General features: G+C 43.0%; 1 pseudogene; it reads right to left on the bottom strand.

Moving 5' to 3' along the window:
• Positions 1-14,901: 14,901 nt before the first annotated feature.
• On the bottom strand, positions 14,902-21,391 carry LOC149119187 (NGFI-A-binding protein 1-like; annotated as a pseudogene).
• Positions 21,392-26,590: the final 5,199 nt, after the last annotated feature.

The raw sequence follows: 26,590 nt of genomic DNA, 5'->3' as shown, positions 1-26,590 counted from the left end.
TGCTGGTGCTGCAGGCAGAGGATTAACCAAGTGAGCCATGGCATCGGCCCCTGTAAAATATGTCTTTTGTGGTAAGAGTGGTTCAATTGGTTCTAGGCTGCCCAAATTTAACCACAATGTGAGTCCTCACCTATTAATTGTTTCAGTCCTTTTGTGACATTTGTGTGATAAAAGTTGGCTCCCCAAATTATACTTCTGAATGCCACCAACACACACCTGTACATAAGAAAAAAAAATCCCTATTCCTCCTCACGGGGTATGAGGTACACTGCTTGATGACCTTTTATGCTGTGTGAGAATGGGAAAGTTGTGGGAAGACTTGGGAATTTGACTGAGGGTGGGTTTTCCAATGCAGAGGGTCATGGAGGCCACGAGACCAAAATGGCCTTATTAGGATTAGGTAAGGATCATCACACAACAGCTCATAATTGGGGAAGGCAGCAAGGTGAGCTTTTTGAGGCAAAGGATTCACAAATCTGAGGGAGCAAATCTCATCTGCTGATGCATTCCCTTGAAAAGCCAATGAGTCTCTTCGGAAGTTCTTTTAATAAGTAATCTAACCACTTACCTGAGCAAGACATTCCTAGAAAAGCAAAGCCACACTAGTAAAGACAATGAGATGGCACAGTGTTGTGATAACATGGACAAGAAGGTATGGTTTCAGCTCCCTGTGCCTAGGCTGACTTTGGGAAAAATGGCTTTGATTCTTATATGACAAGCAGACACTTGATTAGAGCCAAGCATTTTGTGCTATGTTTGTCTCTCATTCATTCATCAACTTATTTGGGATCTCATTTTTTGTTTAAATTAAACATGATAGAATTATGTATTATGTATTTCCCATGCAATTTCCTTTAAACATTCTAGAATCAATTTTGAGGAATAATCATTAAGCTATTTTATTTGAAGAGTATGTATGTGCACACATACACACATGTGCTCGTGCGTACACGTACACATACACATACACCCCTCTACACAGGGAGATCATGAGATAGAGCTATTGCATCCACTGGATTACTCTCCAAATGCCTGTAATAGCCGTGGCTGGGCCAGGGTGAAGTCAGAACTTCTATGGGTCTCGCACATGTGTGGTAGGGATGAAAGTACTTGAACTAGTGTTTCCTAGAGTATATTTTAGCAGGAAACTGGATCAGAAGCAGGATGGTTGGGACTCAGGCTGGGCACTCTGATAGGGAATGCAGGTATCTCTAGAAGTGTTTTAACTTTCTGGATTTCACTTGTGCTTAGTGATTGGAAAGTACTAATATAATACATCAATGTGAAACTGTATGTCCTTGCTATCTGTAGCTCTGTAATATTTTTAAGTGTGTGCTCATGGACAATTTATTTTTATTTTTCTATTTTGCATATCAAAATAAATTGATTGACTTCTGAATCAAACTAATCTTCACTGCAGGATGCTTCAGCAGATGTGACTAGACATTCTGCACATTGTAGTTTCCAGTCAGCAAGAACAGGATTGGGAGTATAGATTGAAATGAAGATAAGAATAAGTACTATATCTTTCTTTCCTTGCTTCCTTTCTTCTTTCATTCTTTCCTTCTCTCTCTCTTTTTCCCTCCCTACCTCCTCCCTCTATTTCTTTGCTTCTTAGAGTTTTAATTTGAAATGTAGTGTTACTGAGAGAGAGAAGGGCAGGGGGAGAGAGAGAATTCTTCCTTATGCTCTTTTCACTCACCTGAGGGCTGCAGTGGCCAACACTGGGCCAGGCTGAAGCCAGCAGCTTCATCCAGTGGCTGCTCAGCAGTGGCAGGGGCTCAAACACATGGGCCATCTTCCACTGCTTGTCCCAGAAAATTAGCAGTCAGTTGGATCGGAAGTGGAGCAGCTGGGACACACAACAGAGCTGGCTTCCCAGGTGTCAGATTTACCTGTTTTGCCACAACACTTGTTGTGGACAATGACCAAAGAAAGCAAATGGCACTTGAGGCTGCAGGAGGGAAGGCACACAGTTTATTTACACTTGCAGGCTTGACTAGGTTTGTGTCTCAAGAGCCAAGCCTCGGCCAGCGCCGCAGCTCAATAGGCTAATCCTCTGCCTGCGGCGCCGGCACCCCGGGTTCTAGTCCCGGTCGGGGCGCCGGATTCTGTCCCGGTTGCCCCTCTTCCAGGCCAGCTCTCTGCTGTGGCCCGGGAGTGCAGTGGAGGATGGCCCAAGTCCTTGGGTCCTGCACCCCATGGGAGACCAGGAGAAGCACCAGGCTCCTGGCTTCGGATCAGCACCGTGCGCTGGCCGCAGCTTGCCAGCCATAGCGGCCATTGGAGGGTGAACCAATGGCAAAGGAAGACCTTTCTCTCTGTCTCTCTCTCTCACTGTCCACTCTGCCTGTCAAAAAAAAAAAAAAAAAAAAAAAGAGTCAAGCCTCATCTTCTGTGTTCCCCTACTTTTATACCCTAAATTTAGCAAGGCAGTAACCATGCAGTTTCAGTGCAATTTTCGGGTGCATACTGTTAACTTAGGCCCTAGGGACTAACAAATCTCAACTGCAAGGGAGGATCGTTTTAGAATACAAGCCCCAGAAGATCATAACTTAAGGGCATTTTCAGGAGGCACACAACTATCTTGACTTAGGTATACAGCTATGGCAGGTGGGGAATCAGCTTCCAAAGTCAGAATGGCTTTGCTTAGACCCAGCTGGCACCTTTGATGGCAAGCAGGAGGGTGTCTGTAGCATTCCCTCAAGCTGGCTTCTTTCATATCCACCAGAAGAGGGTCTATAACACACTGGCCCCAGGACTTTTTGAAATTGAAGGTCAAGTTGTTAGCGAAAGCTCAGTCTCTGTCCCTGGAGCCAAATGAAATAACAAGCATAAGGTCTGGGGGTGAAGGAAAGAGGACACTTAAACTATTGGTGTGTGAGTGGATAGAAAAAACAATATTATTTATCACCTACTATCTCAGTGATAATTTGTTTGAAGGAGAAGCATGATGACTTGTAGAATGGGAATTTAACTTTGAGGGTCACACAGGACTTCTCTAAAGATGGATTGTGGTAATGAATGAGTCATGAAGATCAATAGGCCTTCCGAGGATTGTAGCAAAAGAACACCCTGATACAATGTTGTTCCACTATAATATTGTTGAATAGAAATGAGGAAAGCAGATGGAAAATCACGTCTTTGAAATTCTCACCTTGGAGATGCAGGAATGCACGTCAACCCCTACAGGCAGCTGTCCCTTACCGGGGATCCTTCAGATGCTCATGTATAATCCACACGGCCAGTGGCAAAGCCATAACAGCAATAGCCGGGAACTTTTCATAGTGTCACAATGTGATATGATCATAATCCTTACTAACAGAAAAGGATGCCAAAAGCTTTGCTGTGGTCCTCTGCTAAGTCACTGCTACCATCTTCATAAATACAATAATGTCTGGCTTCTAAGCAGCCTTCCAGTCTGGGTTTGCTAAGTACGATTTAGTAGATAGAAAAGGAAAAAGAAAATAGGATATGATGAACTACCATATGACAGAATTATATATTGTGTACTTTGCAATTTTTGCTTTTAACATCCTAATATCACTTCTGGGGGATAATCACTATGTTTATTTTACACCCAAGCAATTGATGTTGGGAAGAGGAAGGGATTGCCTTGTAGTCTTTTTTATGCTGGATGATGCAATGGTATGTAAGTATTATATGAACACATATTTCTGACTGTGAGATCAGTGCTGCAAGGTGTCCGGCGCATAACAAATCTTCCCAGGCAGACGAATCAATTAATTCACAGGCTTTTATTGGGATTCCGCTCCCAGGCAAGGTTCCCTGGTCCCAACAGAGCAGGGGCCGGGGAAGTTGCGCGTCAGAGGTTGGGAGAGCTCCTTTTATAGAATCAGGGCATGGGGGTTAAAGGTTGAGGCGGGTCTGATCCTCACTGGTTGACCTTTAGGCACCCGCAGGGACCTTGACAAGGACTCTTCTTCCCAAGAAGTACAGGTAGGGACTCTCCATTCCCGGAAGTGTAGGCCTTCCTTCCATGCGGATCCCAAAGCTACCATCCCGACCTTTTGAGATAGGAAAGGGAGCGGCGATGAGTCTCTCTGGCTACTTCCTGCTGACTGGGGACGTCATCTACAGGGGCCCGCTGCGGGTATCTTGGGGCTCCTTCACCCCAGGGCAGGTTGGGATGTTGTGTTGTTATCCTCATTTACTTCCAGAAAGTTTTTGATTTCTCTTTTGATTTCTTCTATGACCCATTGTTCATTCAGGAGCATGTTGTTCAATCTCCAAGTGTTTGCATATTTACTGGGGTTTCCTGAGTTGCTAATTTCCAACTTCATTCCACTATGTTCTGAGAAGCTGCATGGTATGATTCTAATTCTTTTGAATTTGCTGAGACTTGCTTTATGACCTAGTATGTGGTCAGTCCTAGAGTAGGATTGTCTTGTTCATTTGGGGGTATCATAATTCTTCCTTGTTCTTGTTCTTGTCTGATATATTCTTCCAGGAGAATATCACAAAGGTAATAAAATGTTGTTAACCATTGGTGATTTAATACAACAGAAACAACAAAATAATTTTATCTACAAAGTGTAGTAAATCTGTATTAAATAAAAACTAATTAACATAGTTAACACAATTTAACATAAAGCACCCTTTCCTGTCATAGAAATGGAAGCAGGGAGAGATTTTTTTAGATGAAGGAAGGAAAAAATGGAGGGAAAGAATAAAATATGAAATGAAACAGACAGAAATAAGAACTGGTAAGAGAGAGGATTAAAAAAAAATAGAGAGATAAAAATTAATCCTAGCTTCCTCTGAAATCATATTTTTGCCAGAAACCAAGTCTCCTAAATTATGGCCATCTCCCAACCTATTTCAGAATTTCTTGGGGCTCAGTGCTGGCACACTGGCATAGTGGGTAAAGCTGCAGCCTGCAGTGCTGGCATCCCATGTGGCTGCAGGTTCGAGTCCTGATTGTTCCATTTCCGATCCACCAATAACTTTTCTACTGGAAATACACAAAGATGTTTAGGGAGGAAGTTAGATGGGTTTCTCTGCAGCTGATGAAAACTTTTTCCTTCAGCCCTAGAGGAGTCTCTGATTCTCTGCCTCTTTGTTTCATGTTGTGGTTCACGGTCTGAAGTAATGGGCTCATAAGCTGATAACTAGTTTTTATTATTATTATTATTATTATTATTATTATTCCGTGTTTTGGTAACTGACTTAGCTAATGAGAGCTTTCACATGTCTTCGTATTTTTCTGTTGCCAGTATTGAAGTCTTGATTGAGAGAGAGAACTGTATCTCAAAGTAGTTTACAATATCTACCTATTTGTAATGTTTGAGTGATTACCCCAACTCTGATCAGATCTAGCCCTTAGCCTGGTTAAAATGCTCAGATTAAAAACATACTATTGGCTGGCACCGCGGCTCACTAAGCTAATCCTCCGCCTTGCGGTGCTGGCACACCGGGTTCTAGTCCCGGTCGGGGCGCCGGATTCTGTCCCGGTTGCCCCTCTTCCAGGCCAGCTCTCTGCTATGGCCAGGGAGTGCAGTGGAGGATGGCCCAAGTGCTTGGGCCCTGCACCCCATGGGAGACCAGGAGAAGCACCTGGCTCCTGCCATTGGATCTGCGTGGTGCGCCGGCCACAGTGCGCTGGCTGCGGCGGCCGTTGGAGGGTGAACCAACGGCAAAGGAAGACCTTTCTCTCTGTCTCTCTCTCTCTCTCTCACTGTCCACTCTGCCTGCCAAGAAAAAAAAACACACACACACACAAAAAAAAACAAAAAAACCATACTATTTTGGCTAAATGGCTTGACTCTCTGACAATTTAAGTTCTAAACTGAGTCTTCTGACTTGGAGCTTTCCAGCTGGACCCCTGGAATTCTTGGAGGATGAAGCTCTCAAGTTTTTAAAATGACAGTTGTTTGAGTCGATTCAGATTATGCAAAGTATATTAAAATATTATAAATGATGTCAGACCTAGGTTGTATTCATGTTATTGCTTTCTAGCTAGAGTGGTTTTATTAAGAGAGAGAGAAAGGGGGGGGAGAGAGAGAGAGAGAGAGAGTAAATTCTGTATTTACAAGCCTTTATGATGTTAACTAAAGTAAGCCAATACAGATTGGTTCAAATATTGGGTTAATCCCAATGCCCTTCTGTTTGCTTGGTTTGCTCAGTTTACATGTATCTTTGAGGATACATTTAAACTTGTTTCTTTTTTTTCTTTTCTTTCTTTTGTTTTTTTTTTTTTTTTTTTTTTTGACAGGCAGAGTGGACAGTGAGAGAGAGAGACAGAGAGAAAGGTCTTCCTTTGCCGTTGGTTCACCCTCCAATAGCCGCCGCAGCCGGTGTGCTGTGGCCAGCACACCGCGTTGATCCAATGGCAGGAGCCAGGTATTTATCCTGGTCTCCCATGGGGTGCAGGGCCCAAGCACTTGGGCCATCCTCCACCGCACTCCCGGGCCACAGTAAACTTGTTTCTTAAAAGGATGAAGATGTTTTCAAAGTTGTTAGCATACACTAGTGTCTGTGTTTACCATCCACGAGTTATCATTCTCATCATTTACTTAAAAACATGGAAGTGTAATTTTGACCTCAAAAATAATTCAGATAAAGACGTGATATTCATTAGTATCTGAGTGTCTTAAGTCATCTAAGCATCACTGCCAAGTAAAACATGAGGAAAGTCATCGTGTGTACATTTAGCATCCTAAATTCTGTAAGGGAGACTATTTGGGGTTTGTTAATATGTATTCTCATTGGTTGTCCATACATGACAATTCAAGACTACTTAAAAGTAACTACACCTTTAAGTTTCAGAAGGTGTGAGCAAGTCACAAAAAATTTGAGAGAAATAAATCTTAAAAGAAAAGTTTACAATTTTAAGATATTGTTTACAGAGTTTTCTACAAGTTGAGTGTTAACGCCAAAGTTACGCTGACCTAAGATTGAAGTATGATCTTGTGTTACAATGAGGTTTTTGAAAAATGCATATTAATATGCTAGCAAATAACTGGAAATGGTCTCAATTGTAAATCTAAACATCTGTTTTTATAAAAACTGTAATGTCTCCTTTTAGCAGTTTCTGTGTTAACTGGTTACTTTGTGCCATTTCTAGAGGTAGGTCCTATAAGCTCTTTTCTGTTACATTGCTCCAAGTTATGTGGTGATTTCATGTGCTAACTGCTATATTTAAGGTTTTTATTTCTGATTTATGTGACAACAAAGGAGACACAGATTTTTGTGTTCTGTTGAAGTAATCTATTGTGTCCTTTACCATCTATCTTAGGTTCTGACTGAAAAAAAACATTGAGTCTTAAAAGTTGGTTACTTTTAAATATGTATTTATTTGAAAATATTTGGCCACTTTATCATTAAGTCTTACTCTGTCTAAAATTATTAAACTCACCCTGATCATCACATGATGTAAAGGAATCCTATTTTGACCAGATACTTGAAGTTTTCTTGGCATCTTTAACAGACTTTTTTTTTAAACTTTATTTAATGAATATAAATTTCCAAAGTACAGCTTATGGATTACAATGGCTTCCCCCTATAACGTCCCTCCCACCCACAACTCTCCCCTTTCCCACTCCTTCTCCCCTTCCATTCACATCAAGATTCATTTTCATTTCTCTTTATATACAAAAGATCAGTTTAGCATACATTAAGTAAAGATTTCAACAGTTTGCTCCCACACAGAAACATAAAGTGGAAAATACTGTTTGCGTACTAGTTATAGCATTATATCACCATGTACATCACATTAAGGACAGAGATCCTACATGAGGAGTAAGTGCACAGTGACTCCTGTTGTTGACTTAACAAATTGACACTCTTGTTTATGGCATCAGTAATCACCCTAGGCTCTTGTCATGAGCTGCCAAGCTATGGAAGCCCCCTGAGTTCACCGACTCTGATCATATTTAGACAAGGCCATGGTCAAAGTGGAAGTTCTCTCCTCCCTTCAGAGGAAGGTACCTCCTTCTTTGATGACCCGTTCTTTCCACTGGGATCTCACTCGCGGAGATCTTTCATTTAGGTTTTTTTTTTTTTTTCCCCAGAGTGTCTTGGCTTTCCATGCCTGAAATACTCTCATGGGCTTTTCAGCCGGATCCACATGCCTTAATTGCTGATTCTGAGGCCAGAGTGCTGTTTAGGACATCTGCCATTCTATGGGTCTGCTGTGTATTTCACTTCCCATGTTGGATCGTTCTCTCTCTTTTTGATTCTATCAGCTAGTATTTGCAGACACTATTCTTGTTTATGTGATCCCTTTGGCTCTTAGTCCTATCATTATGATCAATTGTGAACAGAGATTGATCACCGGGACTAGTGAGATGGCATTGGTACATGCCACCTTGATGGGATTGAATTGGAATCCCCTGGTATGTTTCTAACTCTACCGTTTGGGGCAAGTCAGCTTGAGCATGTCCCGAATTGCACATCTCTTCCCTCTCTTATTCCCACTCTTATATTTAACAGCGATCACTTTTCGGTTAAGTTTCAGCACTTAAGAAGAATTGTGTATTGATTACAGTATTCAACAAAAGTATTAAGTAGAACAAACAAAAAAAAATACTAAGAGGGATAACATATCAAGTTGCTCATCAACAGTCAGGGTGAGGGCTGATCAAGTCACCGTTTCTCATTGTGTTCATTTCACTTTAACAGGTTTCCTTTTTGGTGCTCAGTTAGTTGTCACCTATCCGGGAGAACAAGTGGTATTTGTCCCTTTGGGATTGGCTTATTTCACTCAGCATAATGTTATAGACTCTCTAAAAATCCAATTTCTAAATCCTCCAGATTCTGATATTTCCAGATGGAAATATCAAAGGATATATGTCTCATCTCGCAGAGATAATAACCAATTGGGCTATTTGGATTAAAAGTATTTCAAGGTGTGAAATGATACTAAACTTCAGTTATAAACATGTCTCTTTCCAGCTGCTACAGCTTCTGGCTTGGAAGCCAGATTCTTTCAAGGGGGACTGGCAAGGTTTCCATCCAGCTAACACTGAAGAATCAGGCATTGCTGGCACAAAATGTGGATCAAACGAGCTCCAGCCAAACAAGAGAAATTGTTCCAAAAGAGACTTGGGGATGACTGGAGACGGCTATGCAGCAGATACTAGAGAACTACGTTACAGGAGCCCAAGGAAGCTCTAGGATCTAAGGATGGCAGAGATGTCTGCCACTTCTCCTCTAAGTAGGCTATGCAGTAAACACTGGTTAAACACCAGTTAGATCTGAAATCCCAGGAAGTCAAGATAAGCGATCAGAGAGATCCGACTTGCTGCCTCATTTCTCCTCTCTTCTCTCCCAGAGGGAAGTTGACTGTTCCACAGGACTCTCCACTGTGATGTATGGTTTGACCCCCAGACCTTATAAAATGGATGAATGACCTTTTCTGTAATAATGCCTTGCCACAGTATAGAGGACCAAGTAGCAAAGCCAAAGAATGAGAGAGATTATACTAAAAAATGATGTTGCAGCTACATTGATTTTTCTGTGTGCACGTTAAGTGGGCAGAAGTCCCCTTTTAAATCAATTTGAGAGGAAGATAGGAAGTTGTACTGAAGAGCACAAAATATATAAACAGGCAACTAACCACATTTGATCTTACCTGAAAAGTCATACGTCTCCTCATGGGCCTGGTTTTAACTCACAGGGAAATACTAAGTGTCAGAATTTGCCCATGACCACAGTTTTCTAGCTCACCCTGGTGATATTAAAAGGAATCTTCAAATATCAGGGTTGGGTTGAGCAACGCCTTGACTGACATCGTAGTGGCTGCCTCCATGGGTCTACTTTAATAAAGAGCAAGCTAGGCAGAAGGAGTGATGTGATGATAGGCAACAGGCCAATTGATGGATGCTTTACACAGTGATCTGCCATCACAGAGACCCAGCAAGGCCAGTCCACCCCAAACGTCACCTGTTTTTGATATGAGGAGCCAGGGTATTGGACAAGCAGCTGTTGTGACAGAAACTGGATTCTGTCAGTTCTGCTAAGAGCAAGGTCACTGGAAATGGAATGGCCTTGGGTGTTGCAGGATCCCTGGTTCAGAGTCGGAGGCCCTGTGGCCCCTTTGTCTCTGCCCAGCCTCTACCCAGCTTCTAACTCTAACCACTGCTATGGAAGAGGTGGCCAAGGGTCAGTGAAATGTAAGTTGCCTATTTGTACTAGCCTCCTATTCAGCTCTCCTCCTGGTCCAGCCATGTAATGGGAGTCAACAGGGTGCCTTCCTCAAGTGAATTCACATCTCTCTTGTAATTCTCTTCAAGTACCCCATGGATAGGTCTGAACCTCACACATACCTGGCCAGGCCCTAAAGCCTATCCAAATACTGTCAAGCTTTAAAAAAAGCCCTCCCTGCCAGTTCCTAAAACCAGGGTTTAGAGCAACAGCTAACTTAGATAGCCCTACATATGCTTGGACAAGGACTTAAAGAACCAATCTCTTGAGGGGGTTACAAAATAATCCAAAATGTAGATGGTTTATTAGTCTGCTTTGTTTCTCAGCCTGAGACTCTGATCTTCTGCATTAGCTTAACTTCCTCAGGACAAGGCACCCAGAGAAAAAGCATGGCTTGTCCTGAAAATCAACTATTTAACCCTTGTCCTCACCTCTGGGGAGAGAAAACCAGACTCAGGGAAGATATGGACCGTGCAGCAAATTCCTACTTCTGCAAACTTCAGGCAGTCCCAGCATCTCCCTAATAGGTATGGAGTCCTAGATACAGGGAAACAGCAAAGTTCCTAAATCAAGCTCTCAACAGGGAGTCAAAGCAGAGCTCCCCACCTCCTTGAGGGAAAACAAACAAGCAAAGCACAACTTTCATCCATTTTGATTAGCTGCCATGACTAGGGCTCTCACAAAGGGATTGCTAATTCAGTCCTTCAAAATAGGCAAGCCCTGTAACTGCTACCTGCTGCCCAAGAAAGTGCCCCCAAAGTAAGGTCAAGTTAGGTAGGTACAAAATCATGTTCATACTTTCTTAGATGAGGCAAGACAACTCCTGCTCCAGATCAGATAGACAAGGCTAAAATATCTGACCTAACCATGGAAATCCCGCTCATTGCCTCTCTTTGGTGACAGAGCACTCACATTCTTTCTGTTTCTCTGTAGACTATTGTGCTCTAATGTCCTTGTTTGTTCTGCCTCTAATGGAAGACAAGCCACCCAGCTCCAGGTGCTTCTAAGACAGGGCTGCCAGCCTACCTCATCAGACAAGGTGACCAGCCCTTTGGACCAAACAGGATAATGCTTCTCAAACACTATAGGTCAGTTAGCAAGAGAAAATTACCCATATGCATCCTGATGACCAACTTGTAAGTTTCCAAACAGCTACAGGAAATGGACCTTTGGCCATTTATCCTCATAAGATTATGAATATTTTCTATGGCAGGGGGGAGGGAGGAGGATGTTAGGCAGGAAGTTAAAAATTAGCCTTATGTGTGTGTGAGAGAGAAGGGGCTGAAGAAACTGGCACATCATCAGAGTTCCCAGAAGCCCAGCATTTTACATTTCAAAGTCCTGCTCAGACCCTGGTAAGCTTACAGGTGATCTCAGCCCTTCCCCCAAGAAAAGCTCCCAGGAAAATTCTCTCTCCTCAGGACCAAATGGGTTATCTGACCTGATAACATGGAGCAATAAGGCCTTCACAGACACCCTAAGTGGGAGGGGATAGAGTCCTTTAAAAACCGGGTGTCTAAGCGAAGAGTGTGCACTCAGCTTTCTGCCCTCTGCTGAGCCACCTGCCTGGCCTGCCCATGTGTATTCTCTCCATTCAACCATGTAACCTTAGTTTCCCCAAGTTCGAGTGACTGGGCACTCCCTATCTCTTCCATCCTCGTGGGCTCCCTGCCCCCAGTAAAACCTTATTACTTTGCTCTCTGTCTCACGCCTCAATTCTTTCTTGTGTGAAGACAAGAATCCCATGACTTTTCTGTGGTGAAAAATACACATGAGAACACTGGAAATACATAATGATGAAGCCAAGAAGATGTGGAAGAATTAAAGGAGTGGGGAATCACCATACAAAAGGACCACTGTACGACCTGGTGTAACATAGGCCCTAGATTTTTCATTATTCTTACTGCTTTTAGAATAGCATTTTTTACGCCTCTTAGTCATTCTTCCAGATTAATTTAGAAGATGATTAAACAGCTCTTTAGTCCCTAAAATATTTTCCCAGACTCATGCAATGAATATCCTATCCTGTGTGTCATGTGAACAACAAATATTCATTTATCACAGTTCTGGAGACTGCAAAATGCCAGACCATATGACAGCCAAATCCATAGTCAGAGGAAGCTACCATCTTCTCACATGACTTGACATGGTGGAAAGTGTGAGAAAGTTCTCTTTAGACCACTCCATAAGTGTACTAATGTTATAATTATTATAACCTCCCTATCTCACTACCTCCCTAAAATCTCACTTCCTACTATCATTGCACTACAATACCTTGGATGGAGTAGCACCAATAATATGTGGAAAGAGCACATTAAAACAACTCAGATGTCAAAATACACATACACAATCAGAAAGAATTGCACTCATCTTATACCTAATATGACATTGCAACACACAGAATATTCTAAAGGGATGTAAAACTCCGTCATGATTCCTTTTCCCATTATGTTATTAAGTGATGATTACCATTTGCTATTCCCTAACACATAGGCTTGTTTCTCTGAAGAACAGTTGGAATGTATGCAAAGAATCTCACACAAAATATTTGAAAGTGGCATTCTTACAGACCCTCTCTCACTTGCCATTAAATAAGGAGCCAGTTGGGGTGGGGGCGGGGAGAGGAGAGGAATGCTACAGACTTTCTCCTGCTTGTCATCAAAGGTGCCAGCTGGTCTATTCAAACCCATACTGACTTGGGAAACTAGTTCCCCCACCTGCCATAAAGGCCTAGTCCCATACCTAAGATAAGATAGTTGTGTGCCTCCTTAAACTGTCTTTAAGTTAAAATTTACTGTTTACCCTACCTTGCAGCTGGGATTTATTAGTCCCTGAGGGCCTAAGATAACAGTGTGTGACCCAAAACTGCCTCCAAGAAACTACTTCCTTACAGCCTTGCTAAATTCAGGGTATAAAAGTAGGGGAAGACAAAGGATCCGGGCTTGACACTGGAGACAAGAGTCTAGGCAAGCCTGCCTTTCCTCCAGAAGCCTTAAGGGGCATTTGGCTGCTTTGGTCTTTCATCCGTAACAGCATCTTCAGATTTTAACTTTCAGCGCTGTTGGGCCCGGCAGGTGGAAAAAAATGTAGGGCAATGTGCCCATTTCTGATCTCTAATGTTAACATGTGATGCAAACTTAAGCCGATGTTATCTTTTTCCCTTGTTAAAAAAACAACATTTATTCCACTGGTGCACGGATGTCCCCTTTCACCTATGGAAACTCAACTAAACATTTAAAATACTAACAATTGTACCAGGTTTGTTTTCTTTTTTAGGGAAAAATATGTGAGAGATTCCTGCTGGAAAGTATACAATGACACTATATAGGATTTAATCCACATGTAATGATTTCTGTATATTTAACTCGATGAAGTTATTAAAGTCTTTTTTAAAAACAGAACAATTGGATATAATCTTGCTCAGTCTCAAAGACCTTTGAATTGAAAGGAATGAGATTAAACTGGTTTTTTGTTTGTTTGTTTGTTTTTAACAATGGGTCACTCATCGTACAATGTTATCGTTTCTGGTGAGTCTAAGGGCCCAAGGAAAGAATGCACCTATATGAAAATACACAAAGATTATTATTTTTTATTTGTTTGCACCTTAAGTTCTTTAAACAGCGCATGAAATATTTTACTTACATTTTGTTTACAAAATAAAGCTCACAGGATGCACATGATCTGGGTCCAAACTTACCTTGGGAAACCAGCTGTTGTCATTTTATCATACAGAGTCATAAGCTTTTCATTGTTATCACTCCTGAAAGATCAACATGATTTTCTTTACTGAGGTCAAATATTAGCTATTACTTTTAAGTGATTTTCCCTGAACTTCATGAGGTCACATTAAAAACAAAACTCCCCTGTTGTCCCTTTGTACTTGAATCCCTTTTAATACTTGTGGGTTTCTAAATTTATGGAACAGGAGTCGTTCTCTTGTTTAGGCATGGAGACAAAGATGCCGGAACCTATTTGTCCATGTGTCATCAGAGCATGGTGTGTCTGAGAAGACAAAAAGAGTGGCACACAGATCTGTGCCTTCTGTAGCAGGTTACTACAAAACTGATGGCCGTAAATGTAAGTGTATTGTCTTACAGTTCTGGAGGAACACACCCTGTGTGTGTGTGTGTGTGTGTGTGTGTGTGTAAGCTCCATGCTTTTTCTTGCTTATAAGAAAAGTTGTGGCCTCTAAGGAGCATGTAGATAACACAGGGTAACCTTTCATGTCTAGGTCCTCCACCACAACTGCAGACTCTTTTTCACTTAAGTAGGAGTTATGCTGCCATAAAATTGCCATATCTTAGAACTCTCACGCAGGATGAGAGCTATAGTTACAGGAGAACATTTTTTTTCTTGGAGCAAAAGTTCTCAATATCTAGATTTTACTTCTACAAATTACACATACACATTGTACACTGATAAATAATGCATTCTTATAATAATTTATAATTATTCTTACAAATAATTCTTTTAATAATTTATAAGGCTTTCTACATAAAACAACTTACACAGAAATAGGAATGAATTAATATTTCTGTTACAGATCGCAACACTCAATTTTCTCTTTGGTGGCTGTGTTGAGTTTTCTACAATCTACTGTACCACTGCTTATGCTCTGGCTATGAAATCTGTTTGAACTGAATGAGGCAACATCGGTTATTAAGGTTTATTTCTATGATTGAGCGTTTTCCTTAAATCTGATGCCATTTCCAGAGAACGGTGGGAGAATCACAGCTATCTTGAATCTTCAGGTTCTGTTTTGATGACTTTCTTTTCTAAGGTGAAAGCTGAGCAAGGCTAGTCTTGTAAAATGCTGAGGATCTCTGACGAGTGGGACTTCGCCTTAAAGGGATAAAGTCTACTCAGCTCCCCATCCACCACAAAATGATGGAGTTGTCAGTTCTGTGAATTAGGCATTTGGAGATTTAAAGGTCTCTCCCACTGGAGTTACCAGAAGTCAAGCCATTAGGGCTGTGCTCTTCTGAGCTTTGCCTGTGACATCCTGCTGATAGTCTTCTCTTGCCATGCTGCAGTCCCTCATAGCCAGCTCGGGTGCAATGGCACTTCATCTGTATTGCCATTACCTTGTCAGGCTGCTGTGAACGAGGAGGTGCAAGTTCTTCACACTTAGTGCTAGCTTGCAGGAAGAGTGTCTGCACAGAATCCTGAATATCTGGAAACTCACCCTTCACTTTCATTCTCTATGGGGATAATTTATCTCTTTCTCCACACTTTGACCTGGTGGTTCTCTAAGTATACTGGTAGGTAACTTCTCAAGAAATTTGCCTAGCCAGGGCAGTAAGTTGATCTCCTCTAGTCAGCAGGGCATTATCCTTCAAAGAGAGTTGAGCAGCTACTTCATTAACAGTGAACTCATAAAGTGTGAGATGCCTCCCTTTGTTACAGGAAAACGGTGGCAGGGAAATTATTGTTACCTCGTTCTTTGTCTCACATGGAAGAAGAATTTCCAAGTGGACAGCAGAGATAGGAGGAGGAGGGCCCTGCCATTTGGGTTTCTAAACAAAGAAAGGAAAAAAAAAAAAAAACCTGACAATCAGATCAGCATGCAGGTACCAGGTGGGGACAAAAGCCATCAAAAGACCTGATTTAAAATTCTCCATCCTGTTTGACCTGCTCATATATAAAACAAAAGCCCACCCAGAAGGGTGGGATAGGTAACTTGTTTTCACAATAAGTTCTGAGATCAGGAAGAGCTCCCTTGCTATTCTCATGGCAAATTTGGAGATTCTGAAGGTATTAGGATAACCTGTTTGTTCTTGCTAAAAATAAAATTTGGGGGGACAGGAGGCAGACTTTTTACACCCCAAATTCCACTGGGATAACCGTGACCACCTATTAACCATCTGACTCCTCATACCATCCTTTCTGAGTCGAATCTGCCAAATAGCACACTGTACTTTTGAATTTCCTCTTCTTTGTGTGGATTTTCATTGCCCATCTCAAAAAGGTGACCAATCATGTTGGCTAACTTCTTGTTGGTTTTCAGCAGCTCTTTCACTTCATTCAAGTCACTTTTCACTTTTCAGCTGTTTGGTGCCATTTGTGCCACACACTCAGGGCCTCACTGCTTTCCTTTGCGGGAAGCCGGGGAGCCAGCTGGGGACAGACAGTGCTCACTTTCAGTAGCATGGTGGGCTTGGTAGAGTCTGGACTCAACAACACTCTGCAGTGCTAAGCTCCTGACATCTGACGTCCCCTGTCCAAAGCTCTTCAAACAGGTAGTGTCAGCACATTTGGGGATTTTTAAATGAGGTTCTCATGCATTGCTTGCTATTCCTTGCAGGATAGTCCCAGACATGCTCTCCCTGAAAACTTATAAATTGATATGCCACTGACAGGAAGGGAAGTCAGTGGCTGATTGACAGGGCCACGGTTTGTAACCCTGTCTCTCAAAGCCTCCTGTACCCTTCTAAGCTGAATGGGCTTGGTAGCCATGGCCAGGAGTGCCATAATTCCAAAAATTCCTCCACAGAGCTTCTGGGCAGCTTTTACCTTAGCAAACATTCGACTTGTTTCATAAAAGCATCAAAAGAAAGAAGATTGGTTTTCTGTAATACTGTATACAGCTGTAACTGTCTCCAGGGTCCTGGAGACCACTGCAGCCGGTACCGCCGGTATGTTTAACTCAGCCAGGGGCTGCAGCAGCGGTGTTGGCGCACGTGCCTCAGCCTCAACTCCATAGTGACATCCCCCAGGCTCTCCCTCCTCAGGGGGCTGTGGGGCCAAAGACGCCTGGTTTCCAGCCAGGCGGGGAAGGGAAGGCGGTGGGTACTTACTGCCCCTCCACACCCTCTCTCCAGGTGCGCTCAGGCCCTCCGTACCTGCTGTGCCCTCCATTCCCCACTCTGTAGCCCTCCCTGTGCTTGCTTCACGCCGTCCTCCCCTCCTCCCGTGCACTGTCACATTGGGAGATTCTGCTGCTGCTGCTGCATTCCCAGCACCAGATACCGCTCATGCGGCCAAGTGATGCATACCCAGGCGTGGGCAGCAGCGCTGGGACAGGGCTTTGGCCTCTTCCTGCCTTGCTCCCTCCGTGGTACCCCCAGTTTTTTCTGTTCTCAAATGCAGGCAATGAATGCCAGTTGACACACATGATGTTAACTGTTGCATCCCACACAGCTGATTAAGCACTTGGGTCTCAAGAAAAATTCTTGGTGTTTGTTCCACATTTTTCTTGTTTGTTTCACTCGTGGCCTTATTCTAGTCCACACAATGTGAAGAGTTGGTCTGACACGTGAATATTTTTTTCTTTATGTCTTTTTAAAAATTGTTCTATGCTGTTCACTTTATCTAAAATGTAAAGAGCGGGTAACAGAGAAACGAGAACTTGAATCAAAAGCAAAGCCAGTATTCTATCGTGGGACGCAGACAGCCCAAGAGGTGTCATGACTACTGCAGCAAATGACGATTCTTGTACGGACTTTACAAACAAATGAAGAAAAGTTAAGTTTGAGTAACAGCTTTAAAGAAATCCTTTGTATCACCCCGCCATTTCACCTGATGGTGAAGAAAATGACTCCAAGCTTCTGTCAACCCTAGAGATCAGGATGCAGATGTATCAGCTTCTGAAAAAGACTGATAGAGAGTTGTCAGCCTAATAGTATTGAGCTTCAAATGTAGAGGAAATGGGCACCTGTTAATCAGCATAACAGCCTAAACAATTCCACTTCCTCATTGATGCACATGTTCCTACGGAGAATGTTGAAAACCCAGACGCAAGAACTTGCTTGTTCCTGTTTCCCACAGAAAGCAACAACAACAAAAAAATCCAAGAGGCCCTATTAAACCAAAGGGATAGAAAGTACAATGGGATTGTGCACAGAGCTGCTTTTTTTTAAATAGGTAAAACTAACGTTAAATATGTTTTTTCTCAGTGTAGCACTGGTAAGTTGAAAACTCAAGGCAAAATGCTGGATTGAAAACAACTTCTTGCCTCCAGAAATTTACTTTGCTGGCTGGCTGGTGTTTGTGGCATAGTGTGTTAACCTACCACCTATGACACCAGCATTCCTTTGGGCATCAGTTCAAGTCCTGGGTACTCCACCACTGATCCAGCTCCTGGCCAAGGCATCTGGGAACAGTGGGAGATGGCCCAACAGCTTGGATTTCTGCCTCCCACAGGGAGACCTGGATGAAGCTCCTTGTTACTGGTTTCAGCCTTGCACGGCCCTGGCTCTGGCAGCCATTTGGGGAGTGAGCCACTGGCAGGGAGATCTCTCTATGCGTCTCCCTCACTCTCTCTCTATAACTCCATTTAATTTCAAATAAATAAATAAATCTTTAAAAATAAAATCAGTTTGCTGCCTGAAACACAGTTGTTTATATTAAGAAGACAGAGGAGAGCTTTACTTCTATGAAAAGCTATGTACAGACTGGGAAGAAGCAGCCATTCCTACAAAGCTAAAATGAGTTTCTAAGGGAGAGAAGGAAGCATCTGATTTGGAAGGGATAGCCCTTCTCTCCTCACAAGCTGGCTTTTGTGCCCACCCATGCGAATGAAGGATTTAAACTGGTTTATTTCTAAAGGGATTGCAATGGAGAGACTTTGAGTGGCCCAGGTACACTAGTTGAATACAGGTTGCAGTTGATTTGGCAGGTACAGGCAGTAAAATGGGCAGGTAGCCCTGGCAGCTGAAACTTGAAAAGGTCCTAGGAAAAATGCAGCAAAGTAGTTTCCCAGAGATGTGAGCAACCCTTAGTCAGCAAAGGGCTGCTTGGGATCAGTTTGAATTTTAAGCCCATTTTGCCACCCAGGATCCATCTTGAAGGTTCAGATACTCAGGGCTCTGAAACTCTATGAACATAGTGCCCAAAAGTCAACTGCCATTGAGGTATGCCTTGCTTAAGTGAACTATCTTGAAATTTTCCCTAAGCCTTTGCATCTAAAGAGAAGTAGAGAAAGGAGAGTATTGACAATTAGCTACCTACAGAAGCCACACTTGCAGACCCAAATGTGGTGCAAATTAAAATAAATAAACATGTTTCCCCTAAGGACATGGGATGGAGCCCTACAGAAGAAGGATTGGGGGAGGGACATGGAAAAGGTGGGAGCCAGGAAAACAGACTGTGGTCAGTGCTTGCAACACATTACACTGCTTTCAGTAAAAAATCTGTCCTGCTATCTGAGATGCTATGAGTTTGATCATGTAATGAGACAAGTGAATTAAACTCACAAGAGAACAGAACCGGAAGCAATAGCTTCTGAGTTGCCAACTGAATTTTCTAAGAAGGGCAAGTGGAAGAAGGGGAGCTGATTTAGCAGAAATCCAAAAGAAGTACGTGTAGAATGCTAAAATTGGGCAAAATGCAGAGAGATTTCAGTGTTAGGCACCCAAAGATGAGAGAAGAACTATCTGTAAAGATGCCCGTGAGGAAGCTGGAACACCTAGATCTCTTTTCTTGCCCATACGTTTGGAGAAGCACTCTTTCCACACTTGTCTGGAGACCAGAGATCTTACTTGCAAGTGTGTGCACAAGACAGTCTTTGGACTTGGAGATGCAGGCTGAAGTGTGGATGGGAATAAGGACTGTAAAAATGGAACTCAAGTTGTCACTGAAAGCTCAGTCCCTGTTTCCAGAAACAAACCAAAACAATGAGCGTATGGTTTTGGGGGTGAAGAAAAGCGAACATTTAAACTGTCGACATGTGAGAGAGTAGCAGACATTACTGTCTCTAGGACTACCACACTGCTTAGAGAGGATCTTTTGGGGGCTTATAATGGGATACAAGAAAAGTGGTGCTCCTATGACAAAACCACAAAAGAGCTGCAGGTCTCTGGTGTCAGTCACCAAGGGTAGCTTCCTTTTAGTTCACAGTTTGTTTTTGCAGTACATAGGTAGTGAGATTAGACCAGGTCCTCCTGTTCTGCTACAGAAATTGAGATACGAACTAGGCAATCTGTGCCTTGGGATGTGAGTGAGCTGGAAGCCCACAGGGTAGCCCTGAAGCATCAGCTGCCTGGGTGTTACATTTAAGCAGTAAAACTTGTTTCTTTATGTAATTGTATGTTTCCTTAGCAAGTCTTTTGAAGCAGGAGGCTGAGTCACACTCTTCCTCACAGAAAGCAATAAGTTGTCACAGAAAACTGCAAACAGATACAGAGAGATATGCCAGGCTTACAGCTGAGGTCACAACCAGGCAGTTAACCAGTAGTTTTAATGAAAACAACACACTGATTTCACCCAACACTAATGAATACAAATATCACAACGAGAGTTCTGTATGACTAGGAAAGATAACGCTGAACTTAACCTGCAAATGTAAGGAGACCAAGAAATGAGAGGGCAATAAAGAGGGAAAAAAATAAGAAAGCAGCTTATAAGCAAGCAAACAAACAAGCAAAACAAAACAAAACAACAACAACAAAACACCACATGTCTTTACACAAAAAAATTAACACTTCTTGGGGCCTGCCTGCATTGTGACCTAGCTGGTAAAACTACCACCTGTGATGCCAGCAACCCGTATGGGTCCCAGCTGCTCTGCTTCTGATCCAGCGCCCTGTTACTGTACCTGGGAAAGCAGAGAGGAATGACCCGAATGCTTGGGCCCCTATACGCATGTGGGAGTCCCATGGGAAGCTTCTGTGTCTTGGCTTTGGCCTGGCCCAACCCTGAATGTTGTAGCCATTTAGGGAGTGAACCAGTGGATGGAAGATCCCTCTCCCCATGCCCCACCCCCTCGGCAACCCTGTTTCTGTAACTCAGCCTTTCATGTTAATAAACAAATGTGTTTTATTTTTTTAATTAACAGTTCTTTACATGTAGGCATCTTTAACAATATTTCAGGAGATTTAAATACATGTCACACAGATTGCAGGTACAACACATATTCAGTATCTATTAAGATACTTACCCAAGACTGGTGATCAGGGAGTAGTTAGCAAGTAAAAGATTAGTAAACACATCATTTAAAAGAGATAAAATTATAAGGAATATAGAAAGAAAAGTAGGAACATCATTAGTGTTATATGTAGAAGATAAAAAAAAGAGAATGTGAGCAAAGAAAATGAACAGAAAGAAGTAACCCAGAGAGCAGTGCACACCCATTCACACATTTTCAATTACTTATTTTCCTGTTGCTAGGTGGGAAGTTAGAAATTAGCCTATGTGTCCATGAGGGGCCTAATGAAAATCAAAGAATTTCAAGGGCCTACAAAAACTAAAGGAATGCAGCAGCCTCTCCCAGCCTGGGAAGCATACTAGAAAGCAGCCCAATATTTCATCCTACCCTGCCCATAGCCTGACAACTTTTTGGGTGGTCCCAGCCTTCCCTCCAAGGAAAGCTCCCCAGGAGAATCCTCTCTTCCCAGCCCCAAATGGGTTACCTACCCTGATTACATTGGGCAATAAAGCCTTCACAGGTTTGTCCAAAGGAAGGCACACTCGGAAGAATCTCCTCTGCCTGGGAGCAGGAGGAATGTCAAGTCTGATAATTCTGAACAGTAAAAACTTTGAAGGAATTTTACTTAGTTCACACTGAGCAAACCCCTTGTCCAGGAGGAAGGAGAAAAAGGAAAGAGAAACAGAAAGAATAATTGGCCTTGATTTCTTTAAAAGCCCCAGTCTGAAAAGAAACTGCACCCCGCTCAACGCTCAGCTCTCAGCTCTTTCCTGAGCCACCCAGCTGACCTGTCGGTGTATTCTCTCCATTAAACTATATAACCCAGCTTTTCCCAGTTAGATTCTGTCTGGAGATGTGCCCATCCATTCTGATGGATGCCCTACCCCATTCAACTTTGCTACCTTGCTCATTGCTGCTGTCTGTCTCCTGTCTGAATTCTTCCTTGTGTGAGGACAAGAATCTATCCTACTCAACTCCACTAACACTATCACCCCATGGGTTTAATGGGAAAAAAATGTTTTGTATCATCCAGCCATCCCAGGAAGAGGCAATTTTTGGTAGTTTTAGCTAGATGTTTTCTGATTATGGGTAAGTTTGAGAATTTCCTATGGGCTCGAGTGCTCTTTCTCTGTAAACCATTTTGAATGCTTTTTCGCTTGTTGCATCTCTGGAGTGTATTTACCTGGTTTGAATAAGAGTATTCTATATCACATCTTCTAAATTCTTCAAGGACTTCTCCAAAACCTCCTTCCCCCTGTACCTGCCTCAAAAATAATAGTAAAAGAAACACTATCAGGGAACACAACCAAGTCACAAAAGGGATTCACCAACATCTCATCTCAGAAAAAATTTAAGCAGAGAGACTACAAGTCAAGACATGGTTTCCATCTATCATGCCTTGTTGTGTGTTGTAACAGGGAGGAAACCAGAAAACAAAGACACCAAATTACTGGTGACAACATGGCACACCTTAAAAGAATTCACACTTACACTGTGTCCTAGGAAAGCTGTCAAATAACCACAAAGCCCAAATGCCTCAAATGGGAAAGCATGTAACACTTATTTTAAGCAAACCAGCAACTCATGAAGGCTGAATTCAGATGCAGTACATTTTCTTCAATTTTAACTGGATTCTCTCTTTATTTACATTAAAATAAAATAAAACTAGTCTCTAACTCAAGGTGGTAGAGTTTTGAGATAGCACTTACAAGGTGTCCAGCACATAACAAATCTTGCCAGGCAGACGAATCAATTAATTCACAGGCTTTTATTGGGGTTCCGCTCCCAGGCGAGAGTTCCCTGGTCCCAACAGAGCAACAGAGCAGGGGCCGGGGAAGTTGCGCGTCAGAGGTTGGGAGAGCTCCTTTTATAGATTCAGGGCATGGGGGTTAAAGGTTGAGGCGGGTCTGATCCTCACTGGTTGACCTTTAGGCACCTGCAGGGACCTTGACAAGGACTCTTCTTCCCAAGAAGTACAGGTAGGGACTCTCCATTCCCGGAAGTGTAGGCCTTCCTTCCATGCGGATCCCAAAGCTACCATCCCGACCTTTTGAGATAGGAAAGGGAGCAGCGATGAGTCTCTCTGGCTACTTCCTGCTGACTGGGGACGTCGTCTACAGGGGCCTGCGGGGGGTATCTTGGGGCTCCTTCACCCCAGGGCAGGTCGGGATGGTAGCTTTGGGATCCGCATGGAAGGAAGGCCTACACTTCCGGGAATGGAGAGTCCCTACCTGTACTTCTTGGGAAGAAGAGTCCTTGTCAAGGTCCCTGCGGGTGCCTAAAGGTCAACCAGTGAGGATCAGACCCGCCTCAACCTTTAACCCCCATGCCCTGATTCTATAAAAGGAGCTCTCCCAACCTCTGACGCGCAACTTCCCCGGCCCCTGCTCTGTTGGGACCAGGGAACCTTGCCTGGGAGCGGAATCCCAATAAAAGCCTGTGAATTAATTGATTCGCCTGCCTGGGAAGATTTGTTATGCGCCGGACACCTTGCAGCACTGATCTCACAGTCAGAAATATGTGTTCATATAATACTTACATACCATTGCATCATCCAGCATAAAAAAGACTACAAGGCAATCCCTTCCTCTTCCCAACATCAATTGCTTGGGTGTAAAATAAACATAGTGATTATCCCCCAGAAGTGATATTAGGATGTTAAAAGCAAAAATTGCAAAGTACACAATATATAATTCTGTCATATGGTAGTTCATCATATCCTATTTTCTTTTTCCTTTTCTATCTACTAAATCGTACTTAGCAAACCCAGACTGGAAGGCTGCTTAGAAGCCAGACATTATTGTATTTATGAAGATGGTAGCAGTGACTTAGCAGAGGACCACAGCAAAGCTTTTGGCATCCTTTTCTGTTAGTAAGGATTATGATCATATCACATTGTGACACTATGAAAAGTTCCCGGCTATTGCTGTTATGGCTTTGCCACTGGCCGTGTGGATTATACATGAGCATCTGAAGGATCCCCGGTAAGGGACAGCTGCCTGTAGGGGTTGACGTGCATTCCTGCATCTCCAAGGTGAGAATTTCAAAGACGTGATTTTCCATCTGCTTTCCTCATTTCTATTCAACAATATTATAGTGGAACAACATTGTATCAGGGTGTTCTTTTGCTACAATCCTCGGAAGGCCTATTGATCTTCATGACTCATTCATTACCACAATCCATCTTTAGAGAAGTCCTGTGTGACCCTCAAAGTTAAATTCCCATTCTACAAGTCATCATGCTTCTCCTTCAAACAAATTATCACTGAGATAGTAGGTGATAAATAATATTGTTTTTTCTATCCACTCACACACCAATAGTTTAAGTGTCCTCTTTCCTTCACCCCCAGACCTTATGCTTGTTATTTCATTTGGCTCCAGGGACAGAGACTGAGCTTTCGCTAACAACTTGACCTTCAATTTCAAAAAGTCCTGGGGCCAGTGTGTTATAGACCCTCTTCTGGTGGATATGAAAGAAGCCAGCTTGAGGGAATGCTACAGACACCCTCCTGCTTGCCATCAAAGGTGCCAGCTGGGTCTAAGCAAAGCCATTCTGACTTTGGAAGCTGATTCCCCACCTGCCATAGCTGTATACCTAAGTCAAGATAGTTGTGTGCCTCCTGAAAATGCCCTTAAGTTATGATCTTCTGGGGCTTGTATTCTAAAACGATCCTCCCTTGCAGTTGAGATTTGTTAGTCCCTAGGGCCTAAGTTAACAGTATGCACCCGAAAATTGCACTGAAACTGCATGGTTACTGCCTTGCTAAATTTAGGGTATAAAAGTAGGGGAACACAGAAGATGAGGCTTGACTCTTTTTTTTTTTTTTTTTTTTTTTTGACAGGCAGAGTGGACAGTGAGAGAGAGAGACAGAGAGAAAGGTCTTCCTTTGCCATTGGTTCACCCTCCAATGGCCGCTATGGCTGGCAAGCTGCGGCCAGCGCACGGTGCTGATCCGAAGCCAGGAGCCTGGTGCTTCTCCTGGTCTCCCATGGGGTGCAGGACCCAAGGACTTGGGCCATCCTCCACTGCACTCCCGGGCCACAGCAGAGAGCTGGCCTGGAAGAGGGGCAACCGGGACAGAATCCGGCGCCCCGACCGGGACTAGAACCCGGGGTGCCGGCGCCGCAGGCAGAGGATTAGCCTATTGAGCTGCGGCGCTGGCCGAGGCTTGGCTCTTGAGACACAAACCTAGTCAAGCCTGCAAGTGTAAATAAACTGTGTGCCTTCCCTCCTGCAGCCTCAAGTGCCATTTGCTTTCTTTGGTCATTGTCCACAACAAGTGTTGTGGCAAAACAGGTAAATCTGACACCTGGGAAGCCAGCTCTGTTGTGTGTCCCAGCTGCTCCACTTCCGATCCAACTGACTGCTAATTTTCTGGGACAAGCAGTGGAAGATGGCCCATGTGTTTGAGCCCCTGCCACTGCTGAGCAGCCACTGGATGAAGCTGCTGGCTTCAGCCTGGCCCAGTGTTGGCCACTGCAGCCCTCAGGTGAGTGAAAAGAGCATAAGGAAGAATTCTCTCTCTCCCCCTGCCCTTCTCTCTCTCAGTAACACTACATTTCAAATTAAAACTCTAAGAAGCAAAGAAATAGAGGGAGGAGGTAGGGAGGGAAAAAGAGAGAGAGAAGGAAAGAATGAAAGAAGAAAGGAAGCAAGGAAAGAAAGATATAGTACTTATTCTTATCTTCATTTCAATCTATACTCCCAATCCTGTTCTTGCTGACTGGAAACTACAATGTGCAGAATGTCTAGTCACATCTGCTGAAGCATCCTGCAGTGAAGATTAGTTTGATTCAGAAGTCAATCAATTTATTTTGATATGCAAAATAGAAAAATAAAAATAAATTGTCCATGAGCACACACTTAAAAATATTACAGAGCTACAGATAGCAAGGACATACAGTTTCACATTGATGTATTATATTAGTACTTTCCAATCACTAAGCACAAGTGAAATCCAGAAAGTTAAAACACTTCTAGAGATACCTGCATTCCCTATCAGAGTGCCCAGCCTGAGTCCCAACCATCCTGCTTCTGATCCAGTTTCCTGCTAAAATATACTCTAGGAAACACTAGTTCAAGTACTTTCATCCCTACCACACATGTGCGAGACCCATAGAAGTTCTGACTTCACCCTGGCCCAGCCACGGCTATTACAGGCATTTGGAGAGTAATCCAGTGGATGCAATAGCTCTGTCTCATGATCTCCCTGTGTAGAGGGGTGTATGTGTATGTGTACGTGTACGCACGAGCACATGTGTGTATGTGTGCACATACATACTCTTCAAATAAAATAGCTTAATGATTATTCCTCAAAATTGATTCTAGAATGTTTAAAGGAAATTGCATGGGAAATACATAATACATAATTCTATCATGTTTAATTTAAACAAAAAATGAGATCCCAAATAAGTTGATGAATGAATGAGAGACAAACATAGCACAAAATGCTTGGCTCTAATCAAGTGTCTGCTTGTCATATAAGAATCAAAGCCATTTTTCCCAAAGTCAGCCTAGGCACAGGGAGCTGAAACCATACCTTCTTGTCCATGTTATCA

This window comes from Oryctolagus cuniculus, chromosome Y (genome assembly GCF_051225735.1).
Source record: "Oryctolagus cuniculus isolate XC-2025 breed Fujian yellow rabbit chromosome Y, ASM5122573v1, whole genome shotgun sequence".
NCBI lineage: Eukaryota > Metazoa > Chordata > Mammalia > Lagomorpha > Leporidae > Oryctolagus > Oryctolagus cuniculus.
The sequence above is the reverse complement of the archived record's forward strand: the minus strand, read 5'-3'. Positions and strand labels throughout refer to the sequence as shown.